Below are 12,429 nucleotides of genomic sequence, written 5' to 3'. Positions count from 1 at the left end.
GAAATGATAAGAGTGGACACCCTCATGTTGTTTCTCATCTTGTAGGGAAATTATTTAGTTTTCCACCAATGTTATACTGTAAGTGTGTGTGTGTGTTTCCTTTATCAGATTGCAGAAATTCTCTTCTATTCCAGTTTTCTAAGAGTTTTAATCAGGAATGGATTTTGGATTTTGTTAAATATTTTTCTGCATTTATTAGGATGATCATTATGGTTTTTACTATATGATAAATTACATTGATTGTACTTTGAATGGTAAACAAGCTTTCCAATCCTGGGATGAATCCCACTTGGTCATGATGGATTTATCCCTTTTATATACTTTTGGATTTGATTTGTTCAATTTTGTTTGGAAAGTTTTCATCTGTATCTAACAGGGACATATAGCCTTTTGTAATGTCATTATTTAGCTTTAGTATTAGGTTAATGCTGGCCTCAGAGGATAGTTGGGAGTTATTTCCTCCTGTTTAATTATCTGGAAGAATTTGTGTAGAATTGGTACTATTTTTTTCCTTAAATGTTTGTTAGAACCACCAATAAGGGCATCTATATCCAGATTTTACTTTGAGAGAAAATTTTAGTCTACAAATTCAGTTTTTAATATAGATATGACTATTCAAGTTATTTGTTTTTTTTTTAATGAGTTTTGGTATTTTGTATCAAAGACTTTGTCCACTTCATCTAAATTATTGAATTTATTGCCATAAAGGTTTTTTTTTTTTTAATTGATTTTTATACAGAGAGAAAGGGAGAGAGATAGTTAGAAACATCGATGAGAGAGAGTCATCGATCAGCTGCCTCTTGCACACCCCCTACTGGGGATATGCCCGCAACCAAGGTACATGCCCTTGACCGGAATCGAACCCGGGACCCTTCAGTCCCAAAGCCGACGCTCTATCCATTGAGCCAAACCGGTCCCGGCAGCCATAAAGGTTTTCACAATAATTCCTTATTATCCTTTTCATATCTGTAAAATCTGTGGTGATATTTCCTCTCTCATTCCTGATCCTGGTATTCTGTGTCTTCTCTCCTTTTTTCCTGCTCAGTCAAGTTGGAGGGCTATCAATTTTATTTACATTCTCAAAACAAACCAACAACAACAACAAAAAAAAAACAACAACAACAGCTGTTGATTGTTTCATTTTCTTCCTTATTTCATTGATTTTCTGCTTTGATCTCCACTATTTCCCTCCTTCTGCTTACTGTATTGTGTACAATATTCTTTTTTCTTTTGCTAAATTTTTCTAACTTTATACAATATGGTTCTTTTAAGGTTTTTATTTAAAGTATTTCTTCTCCAAGACAAATGAGATATTGAGGCTGATGATTAATGTTTCTCATCATTGATGTTTCTATTGCTCTCTCCCTCTCCTTTCCTCTCTGAAAGCAATAAAAATATGTATATATTAAGAAGAGTGGGATAAGGGGCCTCCTTGGAGAAGTTGATGTCTGAAAGATCTTATTTTGTTGAAGTCTAGGGTAAATCTATGAGACCAAACCTAAGTATTCTTAAAGTGTATTTTTCGCTGGCCTCAGATCTCCCTTTTGGTTGTGTATTCTGTAGAATGAGTTAGAATATTCCAAAAGTAATTCTGCATGCAGCTAATGCTCCCTTGGGTTTAATTGCCAAATATGTTTTTTATTTCTATTAAGTCTGTTTGCAGTAGTCATGGTAACTATAGCTGTAACAGTAGTGGCAGGTGTGGCTGACAGGATTATGTTGAATAGGAGGAAAGTCTGGGGGTGGAATGTGGGGGGTTGATGTAAAAGTTTACATCAGTATTTCACTGCAAACTATCTCATTTAGTAATGAATAATTAACAAACTGTCTCTTGTTTAACAAGTTATAACTTTTTAAAATGTATTTTTATTATTAAAAATGTTTAATTCTATAATTATTTTATAAATGGAGTGAAACCAGCATAATCCTATCTAATAAAGAGGGAATATGCTAATTGTCCAACATGTCCTCACAGGCACAAGATGGTGGCACCCTGTCTCCTCAGCCCCACCTCAACCAGCCAGAATCCTCCAGTCCCTTCAGGCCTGCAGGGGGGTGGCAGGAGCTGTGAGCCTCATCCAGCTGGAGTCCCCCAGTTCTCTCAGCCCCACTCATCCAGCCTCAGTCCCCCAGGCCCTTTAAAACTGGCAGTCGGACATCCCTCAAGGGGTCCCAGATTAGAGAGGGTGCAGGCTGGGCTGAGGGATGCTCTCCCCCGCCCCCACCCTCCAATGCACGAATTTTGTTCACCAGGCCTCTGGTGTAATAATATAATCTCAGCATCCATAGGTTGAGTTTCTCTCCAATCTGAATCAAGGTACTATATTTAGGGATTTTGAAAATACATAACAGCTGTTAGCTGAGATGCACCTCCATGGCTGGTGTTCAACTGTAGGGAAGAAACAAAAGGGGGGAAATAGAGGAATTATTTTCAAATGGATAGGATGGCCAAGGGCTATGTAAATGATTTTAGTTTAATAATAATGACAACGTGAACCTGATCCTTTTTTAAAATTGTATGGTTGAAAGAGCAAGCTATTCCTTTACCACTTTGCTTCTCAACATTATAAAACTTTCAATTCCTTGATTTGTAGAGGGGAAAACAACAATATGACTAAGCAGCTAATTTGTGATAGTGCCAGGACCAGAGCTTAGACTCTTGAGCAGAAAACCTGTATTCTAAATCTGCCTCCTTTATACTGGATATACCATAATTAACCTTACCTCTTCATCTGTAAAATGGAGATGATAATGTTATTTTTCTTCTGGTTGTGATATAAATGAGAAAATGTGTGAGTTATCACTCGTTAAGTGTTAAATACTATTTTGCGTAGGGAATCCTTTTCCCCTTCTCAAGGACTCAAGGAAATAATTAAGAGTCATATGTGCAGATAAGAAGCTATTTGATTTAGCGTTTTTGTTTCCTAAAGTGATTCCACGTCATCCACTCCACCTACTTTTAGATTTATAAAAGCCTTTTTTCTAATTGAACAAATGCAACTGAATTTCCATGCTTAATCGTTGCTTTTAAATCTGTAAGCTTTTCAAACTTCGTAATGATGTGTCTAGCAAACAATATGTGCTAACACAAGTAATGTTTTCTCTCATGTCACACATCTTGAAATGTATTTAATAGTCACACACTGTAAGATATTACTTGGGACTGTGATATTTCCTCTATTTGGGGGCTTCCTGTTCCTCTAGCTTTCAGGTTACAGGAGGATAGTGAGATATAGCATGTTGAGTGAAAAAAAGTCTTGAATCAGAGAGATCATTTGCATATCATCTCCCTCTGTCTGAATTGCTCCTTCTCTCCACACCTCCCTATCCTTTTTCTACTTCATTTTTTAAGATTTAGCTGCATTCCTTATTTCCTCTGGGGTCCCTTTGCTGATCCTTTTGCCCAGTGTGTTAAAGTCTCCTTCCCCCAGTGCTCCCACAACACCTTGCTGTCTCCTAGTATTCTTCACCACACTGCATTGTGAGTGTCTGTTTTCTTGTCTGTCTTCCTGACACATCTTTGAGAGTCAGGGAATTAGTCTTACTTCTCATATTTCAGCACCCGATTAAAGGTGCTCAAGGAAGTTGTGTTGTATAGGAAGCCTTGAGTTTGGTGCATTGTGTTCAGAGAATAAGAATGTACTATCTGTCTAATAAAGATATTTCTTTTTCAGTATTCCAGCCTCTTTCTTTTTATCACTAAGGAAATGCTTGAGCTTCAGGAATGAGCTCAGGTTTTCTTGATGTTGTTGACACCCTTTGTGATATTGCTCAGTGCTTGTTCGAGTTCAGGGCCTTTGAGGAATCTGGGATACATCCATGGATTTTCCTGTTTCCACTGCCGCAATCACAGCGGAATCTTGCAGTGATGCAGCTACATTTTTGCACTTAAGTACATAGACCACTTGGCTACACATATAGTTTGTTTTCAGTGCCTTCACAGAGCCATTTCTGCAAAGTTGAATTACATTCAACAAAGTAATTTAGATGTTCAATTGGAATTTATCAAAATTGAAAGAATAGCAATTTTAAAGAGGTAACTGGCTCCTGCTTCCCTTTCCTGCACTATAGAATAACAATATAGAGAATTACAGCTCTATTATACTCAATCAGGTAAGTGGTTAACTTCCCTGAAGATTTGTGTGTGGTCTCTGGATGCTCAGGCATAGAAACCATGATTTATTATTGGCTAATATTGGAAAAATAAGAAACCACATGATCATGTGACATCGATTAATATATAATCTGCCTAGTTGATAGTTGACAATGTTTTCTCAAAGGGAGCTCTTGAATGAGAATGGGGGGGGGGGACCTTAATTTTGACATTCATTTGAATGACCTACTATCCTCATGGTATAGAGTAGGGAGTGTTTAGGTGTGATGTCCTGAGTTGAAGCTGAACTGAACATTGTCTATTTATTCAGATGAGGAGGAGCCTATAAAGGCCTGATCTGCTTCAATGTCTGGGCTGAGCATATTTGCTCCTTCTTTCCCTTTTCACCACTTCTTAGAGTTTCTTCTATTTTCCTAATTTATTCTTGAAATTCATGTTCTGTAGATGCTGCTTAGAGGCAGCAGAGATAATAATGAGTGAACATGATAAGTGAGCCGCAATAAGTAGATGCATGTCCAGTATTTTGCTCTCAGCAGGATAGGGAAGTTCTATTAGTTTATTGATCTAGCTGAATCTTAACTTTTAAACAAATCAGTAAGTTTTGTTATATGAAGACATTCCATTTGTCATAAAGGAACAAAACCAAAAAAGAATTGTTTACTATTGGAAATAATATTATTTATAAATTTTCAGTACTAAATTTTGAGAACGACAGGTGTTTTTTTTTGTTTGTTTGTTTTTAATGTAAGCTTTGAGAGACTCAATAAATTTAAGATGAAATCTTTTCTTTTTTTATTTAACTCAGACGTAGGTGTCCCATTCCATTTTCACTATTGACCTTGCACTTGTTGTGTGGTAGGTACTGTGTTAGAGACCTAGATGCACAAATGAAAAGATAAGGTTCTTAATTCTAGGAGCTCAGATTGTCATGGACAAATAATAAACAGATACATGGATTAGAGCAGGACTGTTGATAGAATGTCAGTGTGTGCAAGGTGCAATGGGTAGCTTTCTCAGGATCACCACCTATATGTCATGGGCTTCCATGCTGAAGATATTAGAGCTGAATGCAGTTATCCTTCCCTTGAGCTGAGCCATATTAACATTTCTACTTTTGATTTCATTATGAGAATTTAGGCCTATCTAGGTTCTTTCTACCAGTGCTTTTTATTGGTCTGATAGTTAGGGGTGGAGGATGTGGATGAAATTGAAATTTAATGTCATGGAAATCAGCTGACTTTCAGAAAATAAGCAGCCTAATTAAGAATGAAAAAATGAATCCATTTTTTTCTTTCTTTTGTATAAAAATTACTGAGCTGGAAGTGACCCTGAGAAGTTGTCTTAACCCTAACCCCCCTTGCCTAATTTAGGCCATGTTTTAAATTAGAGCCCAAAGAGTTGTCTCCTGTATTCTCTTTCTTATAGAACATGACATCTTTCTTAAAAGGTCAGTTGTCAGAAGGAGTTATGTTTACTTTAAAAATATCTTTTGGTCTGTCAGAGTCTGAAATATAACTATGGCTTGATTAGATGTATTATTCTTTTATAGACATTTTAGATTTGTGGAGAAATGAGATGCTGTCCTTTTATTAATGGAAATTATAGTCTATGTTTGAAAAATAAGCTTTGGTTTATTGTAAGGGATAAAGTTAGAGTGTTCTTAAAGAGAGAAGAAATTACAGAAAGTTAAATCTGTCATTCTGTCTCTTTATACTGAGAACAAAAGCAAATAATTGTGAAATATTTCAGTGGGATGAACCTTAAGTTTTAGCTTACCTTTCTCATTATTATAAGAAGCACTTTGTCTCATTGCTATGGAAACAAATTTAAATTATTGAGTTGAAAGTTAAAATGTAGATCTTGATACAGATCTGCTGTGAAAGGTAGATGTTGCAAACTAAGAATCTTAATGCTACTCCAACAACTATTTTAAGAAAAAGTATTGACCTTGCACTTGTTGTGTGGTAGGTACTGTGTTAGAGACCTAGATACACAAATGAAAAGATAAGGTTCTTAATTCTAGGAGCTCAGATTCTCATGGATAAATAATAAACAGATACATGGATTAGAGCAGGATTGTTGGTAGAATGTCAGTGTGTGCAAGGTGCAAGGGAAGTGTTACAGAAGGAATGCTTGAGGTAACTTTAAGGATGTGTGAAATTTGCCGGATAGACAGGGAGGTGGGGTGAGGGAGGATGTTCCCATAGAGGAAACTGCATTGGTAGGGGCTAAGAGCTGAAGAGTTATTTTAAAGCAGTTTTTTAAAATCACTGTACATCTGCTTAGCCATACTGTTAGGAAATATTTGGGGGACCTCATATTTTTAAATTCATGAGTCGGTTGAATATAGACTCTGGAATCAGCCTGCCACCTGCCCCACTTGACAGTATAATTTGGAGGTATTTAACCTCTCCAAACCCCATAAAGATTGAATGAGAGACTGTGAAGGGCATAGGTTAAAGTTTGACATTAATAAACTCTAAATAAATGTGAATTGCTTTTTAACAGCCCCAATATTACCATTGTTCATTCTAGCTGGCTGATAATTTTGAGTGCTTTTGTAACAGCAGAGTTATTAGATAAAACATTTTCTATGTTTGCTGGATTACAAATTTTATTGTATTACCCCATTGAATACTTACCTACTATATGCTCAGCATTGGGCTAGGACTCTGTGTGGAGAAGTATATGTAGCTCCTACCGCTAGGCAGCTTCCGACATAGTTGTAAAAGAAAATGAACAAATATGAAATAAAGTATGTTATATCTATCTGTACAATTGCTTAGTATATTAATTAAAATAGTATAGTTGCTTGTGTGGCCAACTTATTGTTTTCAAGTGAGCGTAGACATAGGATACCAGAGAGAGAACAAAGGATAGAGATAGCAGTTAGGCAAAATCAAAGAAGCCTTTTTTTTATTTAGACTTAGGGGAAAAAATAAACAGAAAATATTTTCTGTGTGGTGAACCTGCCTGGTGTAAAGGAAAGCAGTTGCCCCTGTGGGGTGATTCCAGGACTGCCACCTAGAATCTCTCTCCCATTCCCATTTAGATAATTGGAATGTCTTCATTTTGCAGAATCACTAAGAGAGGTCAACCACATATCTTTTTCCTTTTAGAATGAATAGATTTATTATATCCTTTCCTGATAGTGGTTTTTGATCAGAAATAAGGAATGAACATTGAAAATAGAATAGAGGTGAGTTGCAGTTGAGGGAGGTGGAGGTGTATTAACATACTAGAAGACAGACTTTATTTTACTCTCTAACAGCTCTTCTACAAAATGTTCAAGAACAAATACTGAATGAATGACTGCTTTGTGCCGACTTCTCGTCTAGAAACTAGGGGTAGGTACAGAGATGAAAAGATGAGCTCTTCCACTTCAGTAATCTTAAAATCTATGGGCAGATTAAAAGATAAACAGGTAAATGCAATGCATGTGGAGTGGCAGTTACTGGAGTGGCAGAAAAGTCAATGGCAATATCCTGCAGAGTGCACTGGGGAGGGGGCACAGTAGGGTTGTTGGGAGCTGTAGAAGACACACTTTCTGTTATTGTCTTCTCCAAGTGTCCTATTTCAAGTAGGAACAGCAAACCCTGAGTTCTCGTCCCAGACATCAGCCACCTCTGCCTTCTGTTCCCACCACTGCTTTTCTTCCAGGTAGCCCTTTACTTCCCGGGATCCAGGTCATAGCAGTGGAATGCGGTGCTTCCAGAGCTAGAGCTTACTGTTCACCTGACTAGTCTGTTAGACCAGGGTCATACACTTCTCTGAGCCCTGGATGTGCAACAGCTGCTATTCCCATGCTGGATACTGTGCAGGGGTAGGACTAGGGTGGGTTAAAGAACATCCAGGAAACTATAGTTCCTGAATCTTTAGTTGCCCACATCTGTATTGCTCTTTCCTAAACAGTCCAAGTAATTGGAATTTTCTGACACACTTGAATCTTGAATATTTGAATACAATGAAATGTTAACATTCAAGAAAGAGTACTGTAAGAAGAATAGGTTGAATTTCATGATAAGCTTTAGTTCACTTAACAATCATTGATAGAAAATTTCTAAATGCATAGTAATGGCATACTGAAGTATGCTTGGTGTAGAAATCCATATGTGAGAGATGGCCATGGAAGCAGTCTGCTGGGTAAGTTGGTGATTTCCTAGAAGTTTGAGAGGACATTTAAGGCCTGTATCTTGAGGAGATTACTGCTCTCTCCCCTAGAATTTGAGATTCTGCACGCATTTTATTTTTATTTTTATAAAAAATAGCCAATTTTCTCTGGTTCAGTTATAGTCTGGGTAACTGCACTTAATAATAAACTTGGTATATTTTTGTTTTTTGAAAATATTTTCATAACAATAATAGCAGAAACCACACCAACAGAAAAATCTTTCCCTCATCATCTCTACCAAATACAGTAGCTTGGAATTTGAGGCTTTTAAAGCCAAAAGCTTAGTGTTTGTCATTTACTGGAAGAAAATATGAATGTATGATCTGAAAATTGTATAATCCACTGTTAACTTTGTACCACATTTCTACTTTATTTTATTAATCTTTTTTTTTTCTGTTCCTGGCTTGATTTAAATATAAAAATTATTGGAAGAAATTGTTTGCTCTTTAAATGATTTAAAGCTTCACTGTCTAATGGCTTAAATATAATTTATTCATTGTTTTCAAAAATTCCTATAAAAATGTAATATTATTTTCATACAGGAAGCTGAAAAAGCAGCCTGTTCTAAAGGAAGCTGGTGTGTAGTTCCTTCCTTTCTAAACTGTAAGCCGAGTGCTTTTCCTCACTCTAAATTCAAGGGCTTAATTAGTTTACATGGATGATGATAAACTGAACAGCACCTGCCTCTTAGTCATAAAAGAGAGTATCTTAAAGCTGCTGAACAAACAGATGTACTCAGTTTAAGCTTTTGAAATGTTCAAAGCATGTGGTAAAAAAATTTTCCCCCCCAAAATGAGTAGTATGAGGAAATTAAGTTAGAAGAAAAAATAAGCCATAGGGTCAAGTTGGATACCTGAATTGTGTACATTTTAATTGCAATTCTGTCATCACTGTGAGCACTGTTACTTTGAAAATTTGTCCTTGAAAACATATAATTGTCAATATTTTTCTAAAGAAGGATTTGCCATATTTTATTGTTTTTTGTTATCTTTAAAAAAAAAAGGTGTATTGCAACTCTTGGGAAAAGCACGAGGAGAAAACATAAACAATACTTAATACTTCTGTTATTAAATTATTCAGTATTACACCATGATTTTATCAGACAGCTCTTGATAAGTTCAAATAGTTCAGAACAGTTCACTCTAAATATCTGTTTGAATATGGCTGCTTGGTCCAGTCCATGGTAGCTTGGTAAAGGCCTTTTTGATACTGGCAGAGGAAATGAGATACCCAAGTTGTCCATATTTATTGTAAATTACCATGCTTGGTTTCCATAAAATATTGGAAGCTATATTTGTGTTAACTTATGTTAAGGCTCAAAGTTCTCTAGAAAATAACCCAGAAACTCCTATTTTACTAATGAATGTTGTCTAGAAAAAAAATGTAGACACACCATTAGAAATATAATAGACTATTTTATTATCAGCCATGTTCTATGAGCTGATAGTATGAAGATTACCAAATACTAGTACAAATTCCAGCCTTTCCAGGGAATCATAAACATGGCTTAAATTCTGTTACTGAGTCAGAATAGGTGGGGAAGAAGGAAACAATAAGGGTCAATATGGTTTGCTCTTTAATCTCAAAATCATTTTAATAATCCTTAGAGAAGGGTGTGTGTCTTATTTACTCTATCACCTTTAGACTTACTAGAAATTTCAAAACAGTGTCTGGAGACATAGCACAGTCTGAGCTGGGCTCCCCATGAAAGGACAAAGCCGGCTTATCTTCAGGAAGGCCCTGGGGTAGAGTCCGCCAAGCAACTTTGAAGCCCTGGTGACCGAGAGTTAACTCTCCCGGACCAGATATGTGCAGAGGCCAAACTCAGGTGGCTAGTTCCATAGTGCAATTTTCATTGGTGGAAGGGTGGTACCTGAGGGTCTCAGTGAACAAATAGGAGCTTAAATGGGTCTAGAAGAAGCCCCAGGGTGTGGAGGGAGCTCCAAAGGCCCACAGGAGACAGTGTTCCAGTCTCATCTCTTAGCAACTTGCTTTGTGACTTTGGACAAATCACTTCACTTCTTTGGGCCTCTGCTTCCTCATTTATAAAATGGGTCACATGATCTCAGAGGCCCCAGCCCTTTCCAACCTCCAGGCCTGTGATTATAGGAACTTGATCAATGTTGCACTGTGCCTTCCATCTTGTAGCTATTACAGTGCCAAGAACTTGATTGAAATTGATCCAACTATGCTGTTAGTCATCATTCTGTCCATTTCTCTCTGGTAAATGTCTTTTGTCTTTTCCTTTTTTCCTTCTCACTATCTCCACACTCAGCAGGTTTTCAATATACTTGTCAGGATGATTGCCTCACCCTCTTGCCTTTTGCCATCCCTGCCCTCAATCCTGATCTAATTGTTATTCCAAGGTTAATCCTTTCCATCCCATCTCATCCCAAACTCAAAGTTTCATCTTCCTTAAATACTTTCATTGTGAGCATTTTCTTGTTCAGAAACCATCAACCTACACTGTGTGGCTTTTAACATACTGTGTAACCTTGTCCCACCCTATCCATCTAACTTTGTATTCTATCACCATCCAATGCACCCTGCTATGCAATAAGACCAGTTTTATTACTGCTTTTATCATAAGCATTCACTATTTTTTCCTACTCATGTAACTTGTTCATTTTATTTTTTTTATCTGGAATGCTCTTTTTCTTTTCATAACCTCTACATTTAACAAATTCAGAATTCAAGAAAGGTAAGATAACTGAATAAAGCACTACAGATCTGACTTGGGAGTGACAGAGAAAGGGGTGAGGTTAGTCATAGAATGAAGGGAAGAACATTTGGGACCCGGGAGGGAAGGACAAGTAAATGTTAACCTGCAGGGATTGTGAGTCACAGAGAAAGTTTGTTTTGTGTGTGTGTGTTTTTAATTTAATTATTGGGGTAACATTTGTTAATAAGAGAAAGGAAGTTTTAAAGACCCTTCTCACTCACATCAAGTGGACTTTGCCCTCCGTAAAATAGAAACCAAGTTCATCTATCCAGAGCGACTGGGATGGGGTTGGGGGTATTAAGGACATGAAGAAAGTAAAGTTACCACTTGCTAAATACTCTGTTTCAATATCACTTATTTGTTTATTTATATGTTACATGGGGGTAGAGATTTTTGTCTAGATTATTATATCTTTACTAGAGGTCCAGTGCATGACATTCATGCATGGGGGTTGGGTGGAGAGAAGAGGGTCCCCTCAGCCCAGCTTGTATCCTCTCCATTCCAGGATAATCTTGGGGGATGTCCGACTGCTAGTTTAGTAAATACAATCCTGAACTGCTCACCTGCCTGCCTGCCTGATTACCTCTAACTGCCCCCCAACCAGCCTGATCACCCCTAATCACCTTTGCCTGCTGGCCTGATTGCTCCTCCCAATCCCCCCACCAGTCTGGTTGCCCCAACTCCCTCCCCCTTCCCCCTTGCCAGCCAGGTCACTCCATGCAGCTTGCTGCTTGGTCATTTGGTCACCCCTCACTCCCCTGCCGGCCTGGTTGCCCAATGCAGCCTGTTTGGTCATCCGTTCGGTTGTGATGGTTGCTTAGGCTTTTATAGAGATAGATTTTCTAAAAATATATGTTATTGATTTTTTACAGAGAAAGGGAGAGGGATAGAGAGTTAGAAACATCATTGGGAGGGAAACATCGATCAGCAGCCTCCTGCACACCTCCCATAGGGGATGTGTCTGCAACCAAGGTACATGCCCTTGACTGGAATCAAACCTGGGACCTTTCAGTCCATAGGCTGACGCTCTATCCACTGAGACAAACCATTTAGGGTGAGATATATTTTTTTAATAATGCTTTCCCTCCTGCATCTAGAATAGAACTTGGCAAAAGGCAAATATTTAATGAATATCTGTTGAATATGGGTGGGTGGATGGATGGATGAAAGGAGGGATGAGCAAACAGGTACAGGAGGCATAAAGGGTAAGGAAACGATGTATTCAGAGGAGGTTGTTTCAGAATTCAGGTTCTAGGGTAGGTCTGGGATGTGAGTGTTATTGTGGGAGCTGGAGAAAATGAGAAGGTTCCTGTTTTGAGGAAGTTGAATTACTGGGGCACTGGATTCCTTAGAGGGAATTCAACTCCTCCAGCATGATGGAAGAGAGAAAAACTATAATTCAGGCTCCTGTAACTGGAATTT

The 12,429-nt window shown here is 37.6% G+C and overlaps 1 protein-coding gene across 10 annotated transcripts in view; it reads left to right on the top strand.

The window, feature by feature from the left end:
- Positions 1 to 12,429, top strand: part of MRTFB (myocardin related transcription factor B) — a 178,334-nt gene that overhangs the window by 27,996 nt on the left and 137,909 nt on the right. Inside the window, exon 1 of one of the 10 annotated variants that reach the window (XM_036411261.2) lies at positions 11,956 to 11,979. The exons of the other annotated variants lie outside the window; for them this stretch is intronic. The gene's annotated coding sequence lies outside the window, so the exon portion shown is untranslated. Of the gene's footprint in view, positions 1 to 11,955; positions 11,980 to 12,429 lie in introns of those variants that run through there. 10 annotated transcript variants of the gene reach the window in all.

The sequence above is a fragment of the Pipistrellus kuhlii genome, unplaced genomic scaffold, assembly GCF_014108245.1.
Source record: "Pipistrellus kuhlii isolate mPipKuh1 unplaced genomic scaffold, mPipKuh1.p scaffold_m20_p_4, whole genome shotgun sequence".
In the NCBI taxonomy this organism is placed as follows: domain Eukaryota; kingdom Metazoa; phylum Chordata; class Mammalia; order Chiroptera; family Vespertilionidae; genus Pipistrellus; species Pipistrellus kuhlii.
The sequence above is the reverse complement of the archived record's forward strand: the minus strand, read 5'-3'. Positions and strand labels throughout refer to the sequence as shown.